Source organism: Asterias amurensis, chromosome 10 (assembly GCF_032118995.1).
Source record: "Asterias amurensis chromosome 10, ASM3211899v1".
Classification (NCBI taxonomy): Eukaryota; Metazoa; Echinodermata; class Asteroidea; order Forcipulatida; family Asteriidae; genus Asterias; species Asterias amurensis.
This window is the reverse complement of record NC_092657.1, coordinates 8,926,719-8,934,859: the sequence shown is the minus strand read 5'-3', so window position 1 is coordinate 8,934,859 and position 8,141 is coordinate 8,926,719. Positions and strand designations below refer to the sequence as shown.

The window sequence follows — 8,141 nt, the reverse complement described above, 5'->3', positions numbered from 1 at the left end:
TAACAGCAGGTCTCAATGCACATGCTTGTTTACAAGGAATAATTAGTAAACACTGAAACAAACAAAAAACAGACACAGGAGGACTGGACAAAACACACACAGCAGTCTTGCCGGTCAGCAAATACAGTATCGACCGAAACAAATGATCTCATAGCGGGGGATTTAACAAGTGTGGCTATGGGTGATAATAAATATACACAAGAATCCCATGCGGGATACCACCCGTCCCCAGTCCGCAGTAGCATGGTTCAAAGCATACAGTTACATTTGTAAAACATTCATCAACAATAAGAATTCAAGATATCAGTTTTAAAGACACGTTTAAAAATAAATACGCTTTTGAAGGCTTTAAGTTGTTCCATAAGCATGTTCCACAGCATGGGTCCTTCATGTTTGATAGTTTTATGAACGAGGGAAGTACGGGTGTAAGAAATGTGATAATTGGAAGCTTGGCAGGTGAAGTGAGAATGTAACCTGTGAATTTAACGAAAAAAATTGATTTAATGGCGGAAGGCCAAACTGTGCGTTGATACATGAGGAACCCAAGCTGAAGACGATAGATGTCCTTCACTTTAAGAATGTTATACTTATAGAAAAGGGTCTGTATGTGTTTCTGTAAGAGAAAAAGTCTATTGAGATCGGTAGCAGAACTTGCTCCCCATGCAAGTATCCCATAATTAAGATAAGAACTGATTAATGTATTATAAAGAGATTGTAGTACCAGTTCAGGCATAAAATGCTTGATCCTATTGATCACTCCAATGTTTACAGCAATAATCTTACAAATGTGATCAACTTAACTATACCATGTTAGTCCATGGTCAACAAAAAGTCCCATAAACAACAATAAATTTGGGTAATGATAATATCGTTAATCTTTACAGGACTTGGTAGGCTGAACAACATGTAGTTAGTTTTAGCGAAATAGGGAAAGTTTATTGACCGTAAACCAGGAGGCAACTAATTTAAGCAAGATAGTCAGGTTTACTATGGGAAACGAATAAATTTGAGTCATCCGCAAGTAGTATAAATGAGAGCACACTAGAGCATATTGTGAAATCAATAGGATAAATAACAAAGGCCCTAGGACTCATCCTTGGGGTACACCATATGTAAGGAAATCAGACATGATATTTATGCCATTAACGGAAACATATTGTGGCCCATCTGTGTGATAACTCCTAAACCACTCCAGGGGCACTCGTCGGATACCATAGTTGGAAACCTTATACAATAGTATTTGATGGTCTATTGTATCAAAAGCTTTTGAAAGGTCAAGGAACACCCCAAGAGTATGTTTGGAGGCATCGATTGCATTAGAAACTGTATCAATAAAATCAAGGAGAGCAAGAATAGTAGAAAGTTTACTACGGAAACCGAACTGTTGATTTGTTAAAATATCAAACTTATTCAGAAACTTAATGGTACGGGCATAATTATACGCATTTTCCAAAAATCTTAGAAAAACATGAAAGAGTAGAGGTAGGCCTATAATTAGTAATACAGTTACGATCACCCTTTTTAAAAACTGGAACGACTTTGGCAATTTTTATTTCTGAGGGAACAATGCCAGTCATAAAAGAGGTGTTGACAATATGAACAAGAGGTATACAAATGGCAGAAATTGACTTCTTAATAATGGAAATATTGATCAAGTCAGAACTTTTTTTGTTTTGCAAATTGTTAACAATGTCCAACGTGCATTTACTGGAGTAAAGAAGAAAGAATTAGAACTAGGGTAAGGCATATAATCAGCGAAACTAAAAGGTGAGTGGGTAGGTTGGATCATTTTAGCAAGGTTGGGACCAATATTGATACAGTAGTCATTGAAATGATTGGCAATTTCATCTGGCTTGTCAATTAAATTCCATTTACAATAATGCTATTAATACCATGAGAATTAGCATTTTTTGTTCAAAACTGAATTTATAACCTTCCAAATATTACAAATAATGTTTTTTTCTTTTTCAATAATTTTTTTTTGAAAGACGTAATAGGCTAGTCAAAGTATGTTTATACTTAGTGTACTTGCATTTTCGTGAGGTTGTAGGGTTCGACAAGAATTGACGATACAATTTATTCTTTTTCTTGATGGATTTGAGAAGGGAATGTGTAACCCAGGGAGTAGTTGAGTTATGTTTAGCTTTGGTATTGTTGTTTTGTCTAACTAAAAGAGTATTATATAAAAGTTTATTGTATGATCAAAATCATACAATAAACTTTTCCAGGTTCACATTAGATAAATTTCGAGAATAAGATAAATTGTGATTGTGAGGAGCTCTTGAATTGGGAGACTGAAAACAAAAAAATTGACAGATGACCTGAGATATCAGAAACTAAAATACCGGATTTAGAGGAGGGAAGAATGTTTGATAAGAAATGATCAATTAGTGTAGAAGAATTATCAGTAATACGTGTGGGCATGTGGATTTGAGGAAGAAAGGAGTAGGAAATATATAAATCGATAAAGGACTTGGAGCTAGGATTGGTTGGGTTTAGCAAATTAATGTTAAAATCACCTGAAATGCAAAATTTACTATCATAGTCAACACGAGAGCATATCAACTGAAAAGAGGTTATGAACTCATCGCGAACAGCTGACGGTGCTTTATACACAACACCTGCAATAACATTTTGGCATTCAGAATACGGACTTCAACAAACTTAATGACTCAAGAGAGTCATCTGAAGTATTCAAATCTTCCCTAACAGTAATATCTAGTTTATTAGAAATATAGAAGGCAACTCCACCTCAAGCATTCGTGCCTTGTCTGTTGTTCACGATGAGCTCATACCCAGGCCAAAAAAAAGTAACTGTGGGGGATGATTTAAGCCAGGTTTCAGAAAGTGCAATGAAAGAAAAATTATGGTTGATTGAATTTAAAACAATTTTAAGTTTCTCTATATTTTTTTGAAGACTTCTAATGTTAACATGCAGTAAGGAAATACAGCCGGCTTTGGAAATTGCTCTATGGAACAATATTGAGTATTATCACATAAGAAAATGGAATGTCACCATCATTTTCTTCTTCGATATTCATTACAATAATCTATTTCCCTTTAGATCATTTGTGTGCACAAGGAAAATTAAAGCATAAAAATGCTGAGCGACAATGCTGAAAAGCACGATACAAGAAATAACGAAGTACAAGACAGTTTACAAACACAGATACGAAATTATAAATGCGAAAGTTGAACATAAGAGAGGGCAACGGGTCTTATTGACACCTGTATAAAACGAACAGCACTGCTCCAATGGTTGAGAATTAACGTTTGGCCATTGATGTAAAGTTGGCCATTACGGAAGCTTGGTTTCTTGCCTTCTTAAAACGCCTTGCTCATAACATCTTTCAGGCTTCTCTTCTTTGCTGCATCAACTGCTGGGAGATCCTGAATCATGTAGATTCCACACTCAGCCAGCGCCTTTTTGCAACGTAGAAGTATTTGTTGACGTTCTGGGCGATACATGAACTTTGCTTATTTGTCGAGGTTGATCTGTAGGCATTTTCGGAAATCTGCCTGAGCGATGTGCAATTTCAATCTCTGGGTCGAGGCTACATTTATCTGACAGGATTTCTTGTCTTTCAAATGGGTAAGACGGGGTCATCCACATGCCAGGGTTGTTTAAAAGTAAAATTATTGGGGCAGTAACTAAATAAAATTGCCTGCATTTGGTCAAAAAACAGTGACAAGATAACAAGATTCATGTCTCAGCAGAATGTTTTCCCTACAGTATGCCGTCTGGGTAGTTCTCTTTTTCAATTGCAGTGATTCTACCAATGGAGGGGCGAATAATGAAGCAGCCAATGAAATTGAAGGAGTTCCTTTTCAAAAGTGTGTTTGTTAAAGCTCTGCTCGATGAACTGTGTGTGTCAATATTTGAAGAAAAATACATTTTCAAAATATAACGACTTGCAATTGTTAAAGAAGAAGCATTGGTTTTAAACCCCATCTATTTTTTTATTCGATGTTCAAGTTAAATTATTGAATGGAGTATCTGCTTCAATATTTGTTTCTTGCTGTTTAGGCTGCAGGGTACTCTCCACCTTAAAGAAGCTTTGGAAACAGTTATGTCCGCAGATCGTGTGTTGTCGACCAATGTCTGACCTCTCTCTACTAGGGGTGCCAGAAGGCCAACCTTATCAACAGGACCGTCAAGTGCAAAGCATTACGGATGAGCGCTTCATTGCAGAGGCAGAAAGCACACCTACAAAACTCACACTACAAGACCCTAACCCGCTATGCTCCAAGAAGTTAACTATGCACTACTCTTTTATGAGTGTCGCCTAGCAGATTCACTATCCATCAACTTCTCTTCAGCCAGGGCCGATGTACTTCATGACTAAAAGAAAATGCGACATCTTCAAAATCAAATCATAAAGCCGCACAAACAACTCCTATTACATACGGAAAGTAAACTGCATGTTACGGAAAGTAAACTGCACGGTTTATAAACTCAAGACAAGTGCCAGTAATTCCCTGACAAAACATTTCTGAATGACTATAAATTCGTTGCGCATCCAATACATTTCACGTGCAAGAACACGAATTAAAACAAGTTACAATGTAATACACGGAGGTCAACCTTGTTTTTCTAAACCACGTACTGATGGGCGGGAGCAAGCGGGGGCGGCTGACAGGATATTGCGCAATTCTTTCCCGATGCTGTGTGAACTTACCATTACAAGCAGTGGGCACGTTGGTGTATCTCGACATGTGCATAAAATAACAGACCTGTGAAAATTTGAGCTCAATCGGTCATCGAAGTTGCGAGATAATAAGGAACGAAAAACAACCCTTGCATTTCGGAGTTGTGTGCGTTTAGATGGTTGATTTCGAGAAATCAAATTCGTGGAAAATTACTTGTTTCTCGAAAACTATAGCACGTAAGAGGAAGCCGTTTCTCACAATGTTTTATACCATCAACCTCTCCCCATTACTCGTCATCAAGAAAGGTTTTATGCCAATAATTATTTTGAGTAATTACCAATAGTATCCACTGCCTTCAAAGATAAATGGTATTTCATTGAGCGTGACCCGCTCTTACGGAAAAAAAGATAACTTTTACTTTACTGATCAGGACGATTTACTGATGTAACGTGTCTTATAAAACACATTAGAATTGGTCATGTGATGTATTGTCGGGTTCCTTACGAAAACAAATTTTGAGTACATTATTTGACTGCTACTAATAATTGGCGGACTTTTTGGGGCAGTGGCTCAAATGAAAGCATCAAAAGACCTCAATTATTGGGTCAAATCGGCCAAAAATCTCACATAGCATCTTTAACACAAGTTGATGAGATGAGATCAAAGTAAAGCAGCATTTTACCATATAAAGAAAGGTTTGTTGTAACACCATGTATGGCTATCTTTAATGAGTCGGGGTGGTTCTGAAAACGTTTCGCTCAGTATGCGCCGATCGTCTTCTGAAAAAAGCTCGACTCTGATGCTGCACGCTGCATGCTGCTTAAATACTATGTAGGCGGACTAACTTGGTGATGCATGAAGGCAGGGAAAAGAGGCCGGAAATGAAGCTCGGTGATCCGTGGTCAAATTTATTCCCTCTCTAGAGCCTCGTATGGTGCGTGGGGTGGGGGGGGGGGGGGGTGTGCTCCCTCAACTGCGCTACCTCCATGATAGGATCAAAGCAATCTGAATAAATAATGGAGTGGGGGCCTAGGTGATTGAGGGGATGACTCAAGGCAGTCCAAGTGGTGGGGGGGGGCTATTTCTACCTCCGTGCTAATACTACTAAGTTGAGGGTTTTGGCTTAGGGATTGATCGTGGATGTAGAAGATCCATTGGTCAGGACTAGCACCATCTGAGAAGACATCTATCTTTTGGTGGTACTTCTGCATATTTTCCCTAGTATCAGGGTTTGATTTAATCCATGCATGGGCTTAAATAAATAGTGTAGCCTGTTCATGATTTCAGTGAGCACTCTGCTTCTCGTTTTGGTGGGTTAGACTAGCATTTTTGGAAAAATCAACTTGTAAATCAATTTACTCTCCTTCAACATTTTAAAGTATTTTCTTCTGTGCGCAAATATTTTACACTTAACATACACATGGACAAGAAATACTTTCAGTTGATTCAATAGCTCTTCAAATTCCAGATGTATTGTTCATGTCATTTCTTCCTTTCTGTGTTTACATAATTTTTGGCATTGACTCATGTATTTGGCCCCCTGAACTCGGGAAAGTCTTGCGTCATACACTTTTTACTGTTGGTGTAACATACAATAGTGTGAGTGAAGACTGATGTGTTTAGGAAGCCCAGTATCACCCTTAACGGAGAAATCAAGAGGAGCCTTACATTCGCATGATAAGTACAAACACATCCGTTGTGAGGGATGCTGTCAAACAGCTTAAATATTTGGGTGTCAGGTCCCAAGACTTGCTCAGGCCACTAGAAATGTCATTTTCTCGGCAGAGTAGTTAATAAGCTTCAAAAAGAGCCATCAGCATGTTTTTAGCCTGCACCAAGTTTTCATACTGTTGCCATGTAAATCTGTGCTCCGTATGATGACGCGATCCTTTCTTCCGGGTGCTTGCCAATACAATTCATGTTTCAAGTAGATTTTACTAACTTTTCTTTGTGCCCTTGTCAAGCCCATAGTTTTTGGCCACATGTGAGTTAAAGGCAAGTTCGGAGGCCCTTGCTATTTAGACTGCCATCCCCTGTAAACGAAGCGATCGATAGGGTAAACTTTTTTGAGGTTTAGGGTTTGGTTGCATCATCTGGTTTACTCATTTGGCTCTTGCCAAAAGCTCTTTCTGCTTTCTTCCGTTTCTTGTCCTTCTCAAGGTGGTCCAGGTATGCTTGCAAATATTGCTACCTGAACAGCACAGTATTTGAATATTAAGATATATTTGATAATATTGAGTTTTTATATAGCTTTTTCACTCCCGAACGGGTGTCTCAAAGCGTTTCAAATTATTACCCCAACTACTAAACATGTTAATTTTGGCGTTGCATTTTTCTTGCACCATGCTACATGTTCCACTACATGTGTAGCACTACCACTTCTGCCACTGCACACTACCATGACTTCTACCAGGTTAAAACAAAAAAAAAACAGGACTGATTTGACTGAGCGCCCGACAGCAGCCACTCAAAATCAGCTCTGTGTTTGTTTGATAATTTCTTAGTATATTGCTCAAAGTGTGACCTGTCAAATGTACAGAGGCCACAAATCACAGCAGAAGCAGTAACTCATGTTGAGTTTAAGTCGAACAAAGTAGATACAAAAGAACAGTTTTGTAAAAGAAATTACATGCTATGGACATTTTTATTTCTTTAAAAAGTTGGTTTTGTGATCTGTTGTTAATCTTACAATATTCCTGATGATGTTCTTGTGCTTATCTTAATTCAGATTCTGTTCTTATAGTTGTTTTTATTGCAAGTTTTTGTTGCAATTTCTGCACATTTGAACATTAAGGCAACCTTAGTGTTTACTGTTGTCGGATAATACCACTGATGCTGCTAACTGAATATTTCCGGTAAGCACCCTACGATACCGAGGTTGAGAAAACCAGGAACCTCCGTTGTGTCGTCCAGAACATTTCCATGTAAAAACCATGGCCGAGTCAATTGACTTTAATCAGTATGATAGTGGTAGTTTGCATATCTTACGTTTTCATGTGAATCCATGGGCCAGTTTTACAAGGGGCATCAACTGTTAGGAAAAGGTGACAAACTTTGTCAGTCGAATCCCACCCGAGTATAATGCCTGTGATACTTTTTTCACAGGACTAGGGAAAGTACCGAGTATACAGTGCTAACACACCTCGATGTATGGGTAAAAAAACAAAACTAATCAACTTTGCGTCCTTTGTTACTCTGCCTAGTTCCTCAAATGAGACCTCCGACTTCTCGTCTTCTTCCTGGCACTCAGCATCATCCTCCAAGATGAAATCCAGTACTTCCATTGACTAAGACAAGAGTCGCTTCAAGAAAAAGATATAATGTTATGAAAACAGTGCTCTTCAAGGAATCTATCCTATTCCAGACACCTTAAACATGACTGATTCCTAAATTCTTGGTGTTTGTTTTTTAAATTATTTATTTAAATGATTAGTTAATTGATAAACTATAACACCAATTTGGGAGGGTTTATCATCCTTACTAGCAGCTGA

At 38.1% G+C, this 8,141-nt stretch overlaps 1 pseudogene; it reads right to left on the bottom strand.

The window, feature by feature from the left end:
- Positions 1-4,336: 4,336 nt before the first annotated feature.
- LOC139942615 (uncharacterized) lies at positions 4,337-7,906 on the bottom strand (annotated as a pseudogene).
- Positions 7,907-8,141: the final 235 nt, after the last annotated feature.